The sequence below is a fragment of the Natator depressus genome, chromosome 1 (assembly GCF_965152275.1).
Source record: "Natator depressus isolate rNatDep1 chromosome 1, rNatDep2.hap1, whole genome shotgun sequence".
In the NCBI taxonomy this organism is placed as follows: Eukaryota; Metazoa; Chordata; order Testudines; family Cheloniidae; genus Natator; species Natator depressus.
The window spans coordinates 5,877,283-5,889,310 of NC_134234.1; the positions used below are offsets into that span (position 1 = coordinate 5,877,283).

The 12,028-nt window shown below is 44.6% G+C and overlaps 1 pseudogene; it reads left to right on the forward strand.

Annotated features, from left to right (window-relative positions):
- The first annotated feature begins 1,929 nt into the window (after positions 1-1,929).
- Positions 1,930-6,308, forward strand: LOC141979851 (olfactory receptor 52P1-like; annotated as a pseudogene).
- The last annotated feature ends 5,720 nt before the right edge of the window (positions 6,309-12,028 follow it).

Below are 12,028 nucleotides of genomic sequence, written 5' to 3' on the forward strand. Positions count from 1 at the left end.
GTGAAAGCAGATTCCTTATACCACTCGGTAAAATCCTTGTGGTGTGGGAAGGTCTGGAAAGTGTTTGGACTGTGGAGTAATGGAACACCTCTTAGTCGACCTGCTCCATGCTCAGGTTTTTTCTGTGCAGCTCAGCTTAAAGTATTTGCCTGCCGCAGGAGGGAGTTTTATCCTGGGACCGCTGAAGGAAAGGGTAAGGTCTCAGGAACTGCTGAGAGAATGGGAGAGAGTCTCCTTGATTCTTCTGCAACAGGAGGAAGCCACATGCTTCCAGGCGGGAGGGTGGTTGAGACCAACTCCTGCACTCAAGCTGGAGGCAAGATCGCATCAGGAAGGGATAGGGGTGTCATACCTGCCAGGGGGAGAACTGTCCAGGCTGTTAGCTTCCAGCAGGTCACAGCTGAACCAGAGACAAACTCTAGGGAGCATAGAGAAATGTGTCCCAGAGGAGAGCCCAGAGAAGGGGCAGGGAATCTCAGAAACCACTGAGGTGAGTGAGGATGCCTGTCACTCTGTAAGACAGGGAAGCAGGGTGCTTCCAAGTATGAGAGGGGCTGAGACTAGGTAACATGCCCTCAGGCACAGAGGCAGGGGAGGTGTTCTCAGTGAGTAAGAAAACTGTCCCAGTTGTTAGCTGGCAGAGTTTTGCAGCTGAACAAAATAAAGAATGCTTCCGAGGGAGCACAGAGAAATGTGTCTTAGGAGGGGGCCCAGAGGAGGAAACTGGGGAAGGAATAGTGGGGGTACAGGAATGTCTCCTCACTAGTCACTTGGGGCATGATGTCGAGGACACTAGAAAGAAGGTTGCATCAGCATCTGTGAACCCAGGTACTCAGCCTGTGTCATAAATACAAAGGGAAGGGTAACAATGATGTGTGATGGTATGCGGTAACATAAAATCCCCCCTGTCTAGAGGTACAGAATCACTTCACCTGTAAGGGGTTAAGAACTTTCGATAACCTGGTTGGTACCTGGCCAACTGGACCAATAAGGAAAGAAGATACTTTCAAATCTGGCGTTGGGGGGAAGAGTTTTTGTTTGTGCTCTCTTTGTGTGTTCCCTCTCTGGACACAGAGAGAGCGAGAGACCAAGATGGTAAACCATCTCCTGAAAAGATACCTGAAATGATACATTACAATTACAGAAATTGTAAGTACAGGCAGGGAAATGCCTTTCTTATCTTTTGTTTCAGCTTGTGAATTTTCTATATGCTAAGAGGGAGTTTTATTCTTGTTTTTTGTACCTTTGAAGCTGAGCCCAGACGGGAATCCTTTGTGTTTTACTTTTTTATTTACTCTGTAAAGTTACCTTCCATCCTGATTTTCCAGGTGTGATTCTTTTACTTTAAAAAAAAAAATTCTTCTTTTAAGAACCTGATTGATTTTCAGGGTTCTAAAAAGCCAGGGGTTTGCTCTGTGCTCATTTTGTAACCAATCGCTTAATATATTTTTCTCAAGCCTCCCCAGGAAATGGGGTGAAGGGGTTTCCGGGGAATATTTTGGGGAAAGAAGGACTCCAAGTGGCCCTTTTTCCTGGATTTTTGTCTAAATCACTTGGTAGTGGCAGCAATACCATCCAAGGACAAGGAAATGATTTGTGCCTTTGGGGAATTTTTCACCTATGCTGGTAGATATACTCTTAGGGGGTGTTTCATGCGGGACCCCAAATCTCTACCCCAGAGCTCAGAGTGGGGAGGGAACCCTGACAGCCTGTGACCCAGGTTTTGAGAGGGAACTGTGTAACTGACATCCTGGAGGGGAACAGTCCCACCGCTGACTTCTCGGGGACAGAGGAAGGGGTGGCAGAGGGTACCCCAATCCAGGTCCCAGTTTTTCAGGATGCTATTTTTAATATTTTTTTTGGAAAGGATCTGTGTCTCTTTACATCTAGTTGCAACTCCAACGCCCGTGATAACGGAGGAATTGAGACCATGAAGCTGCCAGGTGGTAGTTTGTGAGAATACAAATGGCCCAACTGACAGAGAAGGGGGTGTCTTCCTCCATGCTGGTGAGTCGTGGGAAAGCTGCTGGGAAAAAGTTGCGTCTGATCAAAGGGTATACACACCCAGCCCAGGGAGCTCAGATCACCATCCTCTAGGGAAAGGGGGCAAGGTGCAGGATCCCCCTGAAAAACGATCTTGCCAGACCCTGAGGCACCAAAATTCCAGAAACACGATTAAATTAATAGCCCACACAGACGGGAACACTGGAGGGAAAGACAAGCCATTGACTGATTACATGGGAGAGAGTCAAAGGACACCATGGGTAATGAACAAACTAACCTCGCACTACAGTATCTGAACAGAGGGCGTGGTAGCGTAAAGATACTTGTAAACACCCATCTGTGATAAAAAAAAGGTATGAATGTAAAGTTTTGGGATAAGAATTTGATGACTGATGTTAAACCTTATGGTAAGTCTAGTTCATAGTTAATAGTTGCAATCAGATTTAAATCTGATTATAGCAGAGAAACCTGGTTTGCAGTGTCTGAATGGGGAAACTGAGGCACACCGCCTCATGGCCTTGAAGGTTGGGTGCCAAGAGAACTATAACACACCCTGCCTTTGAGCTAGTCGGTGGCTCACCCTCTTGTAGCAAACTAAGGGGGGAGGTGAGACATTCTCTATCACTGGGGAGCGTACTGTTACCGCCATAGTCCTCATTTTCATATAAACATGATTTTACATATAAAACATGCCTTGTAAGGTATTAGGGGAAAGGTTATGATCGTTGAAAGTCATGTCTCTATCCATACATGTGTATCATTAATGAATATGAGTACTTGTGGCACCTTAGAGACAAACAAATTTATTTGAGCACAAGCTTTCGTGAGCTACAGCTCACTTCATCGGATGCATCCAATGAAATGAGCTGTAGCTCACGAAAGCTTATGCTCAAATAAATTGGTTAGTCTCTAAGGTGCCACTAGTACTCCTTTTCTTTTTGCGAATACAGACTAACATGGCTGTTACTCTGAAACCTGTCATTAATGAATATGGAGTTATGATTATGGTGTTGTATGGTGGTTACTAAAACATGCTGTAAATTGGGGAATAAGCCAAATATTAGCTCTCCAGAGGCAACAGCAAGGAAAGTGACCAATCCCCAGACAGGGCGTCAAACAACCCATCAAGAGCCCTTGTCCAGCAAGGGAGCTCCAATGCAAGGACTCACGTGCACGAGGCCCCACAAAGGGAATTGCTCAACCTTGCTTGGAGAGACTCAGTTATGCCCCCCAGACATGTCTGGACTTGTGCCCCCCAAGCACATGGACTGAGGCTATAAAACAGACAGAGCGGACACATACTGGGCCCTTCTCCTGCCCCCACTGAGAAGAAGACAAGACTCCAACAGGGGAGATTGGCCCAGGTTTACAGAGGAAACTTGTACATTAAGGACTGCAATATCCAGTGGGGTGAGAAAAATCCTTAATCTAGATGTTGCCCAGTCTAATAGGATTGAGAGTTTAGACGGTGTGCTTACATTTTCTTTTCTTTTGGTAACCACTCTGACTTTTTGCCTATCACTGAATATCATTTAAATTCTGTCTTTGTACTTAATACATTTATTGTTTATTCTACCTGAAGCAGTGCTTTTGGTTTGAAGCGTGTAAGAGACTCCCCTTGGGATAACAAGCCTGGGGCATTTCCATTTCTTTCTTAAACTGACAAACTCATATAAGCTTGGAGTGCCCTGCGGGCACACCTGCACACTGCAAGAGTAAGGTTGTGTCTGGGAAAGGAGATATTGGCTAGTGTCATTAGGTTGCATAATCCAAAGAGCAGTTTACATGCCAAAGACTGTGCGAGAACAGCCCAGGAGTGGGGTTCTCACAGCTGAGCAGGGTAAGGCTGGCTACCAAAGTTAAGGACTGGTGTGACCTAACAGATCACCAGTCCAGATAACACCAGAGGGGAACATCACAGGGTCGCAAAGCAGCATGTAGGTGGACAGGTGGGCAGTGCTGCTGAAATTATTTTTTTCTTTGTGATTGTTGGTCCAAGGCCAGCTTTGGGACCTTTCTTGGTACAGAGTGCATTTGGGGAGTTTCAGGGTCTCTTTACCCTGGCAAGCCACATAACTACAATCTGGGTGTCACAACGTTTACTCGGTTTTGTTTCCATTTGTTGTTGTTCTGTAACTTCAGGCATTTCACTGGTAGAAATAACATTTGATATTTTTGTAACAATGTACCCCATGTTGTTCATTGTGATATTATGATATGATTATACGATTATAGCATAATTATGATACAGTTTATGCAAGATGGGTCATGTAAGATGTCTTTGGAAAAGTTATGACTTTCTGAATATGGTTATCCTATTTGTATGTATTGATGATTTTTGTCAGAAGTTCTGAATATTGACGACTTCTCTGTATTTCAAATATAGTTACAAGTGAGCAACGCCCACTAGGGAACTTGATGTCAGTCTAGAGAGCTGGTTGGGAAGGGCCTATTCAGGGCAATGAGACTTTGGGGGAAACAATAGGCCTTTAGAGAAACTTATCTCCCACCTGGTGAGCCTCCCTGAGAATGCTTCAGACAGATTATACGTAGTGGATGCTATGACTCTACAAGGCCATGTGACCAGGCCACATAACTCTGGACTCCATTTTGGGGAGTCTGTAATTTTCCCACAAACTAGTTTGGAAACCAAGTTTTGAAACAAACGGTTCCCTCCATATTCTAAATCTATGGAAAGCAGGGAGTGACATCGTCGGTGGTTCTTCACTCCTCACTCAAGAAGACTCCGAGAATGTTCATAACTATAACATATTTACCACATTATTTGTTACAAATAATAACCCCCTTGCTGTGCTTTTCTCCCTTTACAGGCACCTTCAACATTTCTGAGTCGTAGCGATGCATCAACTGCTTCATGGCACCTTTCAACTTCACCAACTCTGATGCTTCAACTTTCATCCTAACGGGCATCCCTGGCCTGGAGGCTGCCCACATCTGGATTTCCATCCCTTTCTTTACATTCTACATTATCAGCCTGTTGGGAAATGTCACGCTTCTGTCTGTTGTAGGTAAGGAGCAGACTCTGCAGAAGCCGATGTAGCTGCTGCTCTGCATACTGCCACTTACAGACATTGCCACACCTACCTTCTTTGAGCCAAAGGCACTGGGCATATTTTGGTTCAATTTGAAAGGCATTACTGTGGCTGGCTGCCTCACCCACATGTTCTTCCTCCATACGGTTTCTGTGATGCACTCTGCCATTCTTGTGGCAATGGCTTTCGATCGCTACGTTGCCATATGTAACCCTCTGAGATATGCGACCATCCTCAGCAAGGCACAAATAGCTAAGCTAGGGCTTGTAGGTTTGATAAGAGCTGTTCTCTTCATTCTGCCCCTGCCCCTGATCCTGAGTCAGCAGACATTCTGTGCCAACCGCATTATCCCCCACACACAATGCGAGCACATAGCTATGGTGAAGATGGTGTGTGGGGACATCACAATCACCAGGATATATGGTTTTGTGCTAATGTTTGTAATCAATGGGTTTGACCTGATGCTCATTGCCCTGTCCTATGGTCTGATCACCAGGGCCGTCCTCAGAATCTCCTCTCAGAAAGCCCACCAGAAAGCCCTCAACACTTGCACAGCCCACATCTGTGTGATGCTGATATATTATACCCCTACCTTCTTTTCCATTCTTACACACCACTTCGGTCAAGGCATCGCACCCTATGTTCATGTCATCTTAGCTGACCTCTATCTCCTCATCCCTCCCATGCTCAACCCGATCATTTATGGGGTCAAAACGAAAGAGCTTCGTGACAAAGTAGTCAAATACACCTGCAGAAGTTCTGCAGACACAAGAGACGATATCTTCTCAGGCCTGCAGTGTCCATCAGGGAACTGTCAAATTGTCAGAGAGTATGTGAACCAGCACTAAGTGGGATGCGGTTTGGGAGGAAGACCAGAAGTCCTTTGAGCACCATGGTTCCCCAGTTACCCCTGGCATGGAGGAAGAGTATGCTCACAAACAACCTGTAAAAAAAGCCAGCCTTCCTTGACTATGCAGATCTTAGGAGTTGTACCTCCTGGCAGAGGGAAAATCCTTTCACCAGTAAAGGGTTAAGAAGCTAAGGTAACCTGGCTGGCACCTGACCCAAAATGACCAGGTACAAGGTACTTTTAAATCTGGAGGTGGGGAAAAGCTTTTTTCTGTCTGTGTGATACGGTTGCTGGGAACAGATCAAGGATGAAAGCCCTTCAACTCCTGTACAGTTAGTAAAAAATCTAGCTAGAAAATGCTTTTGGATTTCTTTGTTTTGGCTTGGAAATTCACTGTGCTGGAGGACATGTGTATTCCTGTTTTTTTTGTATCTTTTTGTAACTTAAGGATTTGCCTAGAAGGATTCTCTATGTTTGGAATCGGACTGCCTGAATCGGTCCATGGGCCTGCAATGACCACAGCCCTCGACAGCATCCAGAATGCGTTCACCTGGGGAGTGGATATCTTGGCCCAAAAGACAATTTTTTTCAGGAAGAGGGGAAGACCAGTTGAATAGTCATGACTAAGGTTTTTTGTCACAGATAGTTTTAGTAAAAGTTACCAACAGGTCACAAGGGTCTGCGGGGGAGACTGAAATGGGGAAGATTAAAACCTTATCAGGAGTATGAGAGCCTGAGTCACACTTGAGGAGGGGTGAGGGTCCAGGACCTACTGCCACTGCAGATAACAGCTCTGTGGCCCCCACTGCAGCCCCAGCACCTCAGAGGTCCGGAGCCCCTGCTGCAGCCCCATGTGAGAGAGCTCCATGGCTCCCACTGCCAATGGAAGCTTAGAGATCTGGGTCCCCACACAGCCAAGAGCAACTTGGAGTGCCACATACCTCCACCGCCCGAGGTGGCTGAAAGCTGCTGGTTCCTTGGGCACACATGGCAACGGAGAGCTCAGGAGCCTCCACCCGCTGCCCCAGGGCTGAAGTGGTAAATGTCACAGAGGTCTCAGAAAGTCAAAGAATCCGTGACTTCTATAGACTTAATCTTATCCTTAGCCATCTCTATGAACAACTCTCTGTGGTGATGGGGAAGTGGTGGAACCCTAGTGACTGAGACAGTGGCAATACTTTGTGCAGGAGGCAAAACAATCACTGACTTGCCCCAGACAGTAGAATTGCTCATCCCTGGACTCAGAGTGTCATCCAGAATTGTTAAGACCTGGAATGTTGTTGCCTCTGTAACACTGTTCAGTGCTTCTCTCCTTGGAGCTCCAATATTATCAGCATTGGCAGGTGAGGCAACCTACTAATTCAGTAGACCTTGATGTTATTCAGAAAGAAAGACCGCAGGCATGGTTTGATGACAAAGGCACCCGGAGAGGTTTATTTCCCTCTCGGCATAGTTCCATCACCCTGGGTATGAGCAAAATGAGTGAATTACCTTATGAAAATCCTTTTCTGCGTGGTAATACCCCAATAAATCCTTAGAGATCAAGGACTACTGAAGGTAAAGACATTAAGAATGTTGATCTACCATCTCCAAACCGATGGGTTGGTAGAGTGATTTCAAGGAACTGTTCTGGAGACATTAATGAATTTTGTAGCCTCAGATTCCAAACATTGCGGTCAACTCTTCCCCTGCCTCCATTACCCAAACAGAGAGGTGCCTCAAGCCTTCAAGTCTTCTCCCTTTGAACTGTTTTCTGGGAAGTCCCCAGGTAATGAACAGAGTCCAATACATTCTTCAATTAAGAAATTGACTTGAGACTTTGTGTGTGTTTGCTAGAAGAATTTTGCTAAATGCACAGCAGGTACAAGAGAAGGCCGATAACAAAGGGGTCCAGCTGTGAGTGTTCTGACTGGGTGATTGAGTGTTACAGTTACCACCAAGCTTGCTCTTCAAATTACTGGTTCAATGGCTGGGACTGTTTGATAGTGAGGCATGTGGGCCCCAACAGGAAGTCTGTTAAACCACTGGTGGGACCCCAGGATAATCAAGATACAAAAGGAGCACTTCAAGATGATAAAGTCATAATGGACAAGGTCCCTCACCAAAGGCTTTTACGTAAATTAAGTTGCCATGGGATAAGAGGGAAAATCCTTTCATGGATTGAGAACTGGTTAAAAGACAGGGAACAAAGAGTAGGAATAATGATAAATTTTTAAAATGGAGAGGGGTAACCAGTGGTGTCAGTCCTAGGACCAATCCTATTCAACTTATTCATTAATGATCTGGACAAAGGGGATACTAAACTGCTCAAGATAGCTCAGACCAAAGCAGACTGTGAAGAATTTCAAAAAGATTTCACAAAACTAAGTGGCAACAAAATGGCAAATGAAATTTAATGTGGATAAATGTAAAATAATGCACATTGGGAAAAAGAACTCCAACTATACATTAAATATAATGGGGGCTAATTTAGCTACAACTGATCAGGAAAAAGATCTTGGCGTCATTGAGGATAGTTCTCTGAAGACGTCCACACAGTGTGCAGCGACAGTCAAAAAAGCAAACAGGACGTTAGGAATCATTTAAAAAGGGATAGAGAATAAGACGGTGTATATCTTATTGCCCTTATATAAATCCATGCTACCCCCACATCTTGAATACTGCATACAGATGTGGTTTCCTCATTGCAAAAAGGATATACTGGCATTAGAAATGTTCAGAGAACGGCAACTAAAATGATTAGGGGTTTGGAACAGCTCCCATATGAGGAGAGATGAAAGAGGCTAGGACTTTTCAGCTTGGAAAAGAGGAGACTAAGGGGGGATAGGATAAAATCCTATAAAATGATGAGAGGTGTGGAGAAAGTGAATAAGGAAAAGTTATTTATTTGTTCCCATAATATAAAAACTAGGGTCCACCAAATGAAATTAATGGGCAACAGGTTTAAAACCAAGAAAAGAAAGTTCTTCTTCACTCAACGCACAGTCAACCTGTGGAACTCCTTGCCTGATAGGGTTTAAAAGAGAACTGGATAAATTCATGGAGGTTAAGTCCATTCATGGCTATCAGCTAGGATGGGTAAGGAATAGTGTCCCTAGCCTCCTTTTGTTAGAGGGTGGAGATGGATGGCAGGAGAGAGATCACTTGATCATTACCTGTTAGGTTCACACACTCCATTGCACCTGGCCCTGGCCACTGTCGGTACACAGGATACTGGACTGGATGGACCTTTGGTCTGACCCAGTACGGCCATTCTTATGTTCTCCCCAAAGTTAGACATTGTGGCTTTTATCAATTCTTGAAAGATTTCACCAATTACACATCTGTTTATACATCCCTAAAATCCAACCGATCATTTTCTCACAGTTCCCTGATGTACGTGGGGAACTATTGTTGGGATCTTTCCTGGCTTTTGTATTACCCCAAGGGAATTGGCTAGTGAAAGAGTCTGAGTTCCCAAACCACTTCCTTTTCCCAGAGGCCTGCCTGACCTCAAGGACTCCCCTTCCACTCTCCTGTGTGGAAGAGTCCTCGTAATGGCGACATGGCTGAGTCGAAGATTCCTGGAAGGCTAACCCTCAGTCTCATCATGGTCACTTAGGACAGGGGCTATGGTGTCCCCACTCTGGGGTACTCTCTTCACACCGGACATTTCTCTGACCCACTGATCACTGCATTAACTTCAAACCAACTAGAATGTGTTAAGCAGCAACACACAGAGGTGGCAACATACACAGATGGCACTAGATTATTTAGGTCATAGTCAAGTCCAGAGAAGTGCTCAGAGGGAGCTAACCAAGCCAGGTGAATGGGCAGCAAAATGGCAGATGAACTTTAAAGTCCATAACTGCAGTGTGTATACTCATTGCAGGGAAAAGCTTGAAATCCTCAAACACCTAACAAGGTTCTAATCTCTCAGGACAGGGATTTGGGCATTATGGCATATAGCTTGCGGAAACCCTGCTCACAGTGCAGTCTTGGACAGAAATTAAGTAAAACACTGGGATCCAGGAGGAGAGGGATGGGAAACCATACAGAAAATACAATGCCATGAGATCAGTCAGGCAATGTTTCACCCTCCTCTGGACTCCCCTGTGTAGTACTAAGAATGGTACTCACAGTGGATATTGCAGAACTAGAGGGGTTCAGGCAAGGGCAATATGTAGGCTCAAGGGCCCAAGGAAACTCTCAGCTGGAGAAAGGGTAAAAAGACTGGGATTGTTACCTTACAAAGGAGATCAATTAGAGGGGAGTTGTGAAAATCTATAAAATACTGCCTGGTAGAGAGTAGATTGAGAATGTGTTCTCCATGTCTCGTAATACAAGATCAAGAGGACATTCAATTAAAGTGAAACATGGCAAATTCAAAACAAATGAAAAAGAGTGCTCTCTTGACTCAATGCCTAATTAAACTGAGGAACTTCTTACAACAAGAGGTAGTTGAGGTCGTGGACTAAGTGAGAATCAGAAAGGATTTGGACATTTACCTGGATAGTGAAAGTATCCAGTTACAATAGTTACAGCTAAAGACATATTTTGGAAAGCCTACACTCGAACATGTTTTAGGGTACAAGCCTATCTCCAGCTGTTAGGCATTAGGATGGCACATTCAGGACGGACAAGTCATCCCCCTATCCACCTCCTGCTTGGTGTCTTAGCCCTTCTTCTGCAGCACCTGGGGCTTTCACTATCAGAGAGAGGAAACTGGACTAGATGAACCATAGGTCTGATCCACAATGCCATCCCTATGTTGGAAAGGAGCCAAGTTTCCCCCTTAGAAACAGATACAATCTGGCGGGGTTATGACTTTGTACTCAACAGAATGGGCAGGAAGGCCACAAGGCTATTGGTGTTTAGGGCTACAGGTCTGCACCTCTGTTACTTCCCTTGTTTCCTTTGGTGAGACACTTTCTTGCAGGTACCCAGCTTTGTCTGAGGCATAAGTTACAGGTGTTAACAGACAAATGTAAGAAGAAACATGTGTCAGCAACTCAGCTGCTAGCCCTTCTGATGCCTGAATATCGATGATGTTGCACATAACAAAAAAAATGGGGGATTGCAAATAATGAAGAGGACAGGTCACTGACTGAGAGCAATCTGTATTGGTTGGTAAATAAGGTGGAAGAAAATAATTTTGTAGATTTGGAGGTATGAAGGGATAATTAGCCAGTGTGACCCTGTAGCCGAAAGAGCCAATGTGATCCTTGGATGATAACCACTGGAATCTCAAGGAGAGTTAGGGAATGTATTTTACCAATGTATTTGGCACTGGTGTGACTGCTTCTTGAATCCTCTGTCTAGTTGTGGTGTCCCCAGTTAAAGCTGGACATTGATACACCAAAGAGGGTTCGGAGAAGAGTCACAAGAATTAGTACAAATTAGAAAACCTGCCTTACAGTGATAGACTCAAAGATCTTCATCTGTTTAGTTTAATCAAAATGGTTAAGGGGTGACTTGAGAACTCTGCGAAACTACATACACTGGGAACAAGTATTTAATAATAGGCTTTTCAGGCTACAATGCAGAGGTGTAACACGATCCAATGTCTGGAAATTGGAGTTAAAGAATTTCTGATAGGAAATAAAGCATGCATTTTTTAAATGGTTTGAGTAATTAAGCATTGGAACAATTTACCAAGGGTCTTGGCAGAGTCTTTGTCACTGAGAATTTTTAAATCAAGGTTGGATGTTTCTCTAAAAGATCTGCCTTAGGAATAATTTTGGGGAAATTCTCAGGCCTGTGTTATACAGGCCAGATGATCACAGTGGTCCCTTCTGGCCTTGGAATCTAAGAACATGAACCCAGGAGTCAGCTGGAGGCATTTTTCCTGCAAGCTCCTGCCTGAACTCACCAACTTTTTTTTTCAATTCATGAGTATGTTGAATTTAACCCTATGGGGGGAAATTCTCATGTAACTGCTCTGCCTCGGAAATGTTGTACGAGGTGTGTATTCCATGAACCGGAGGGATCCCATAAGGCGCTGCATGGATGAAAGTTTTAGGTGAGAAAAATAATGACTTCACCCCATAAAATCTTTGCATTAAGGATGATTGTACAACACTCACCATTCATAACTAACAGAGCTGGCTCGCAAATCATCCCAGAGCATCCTGGGTTTAAC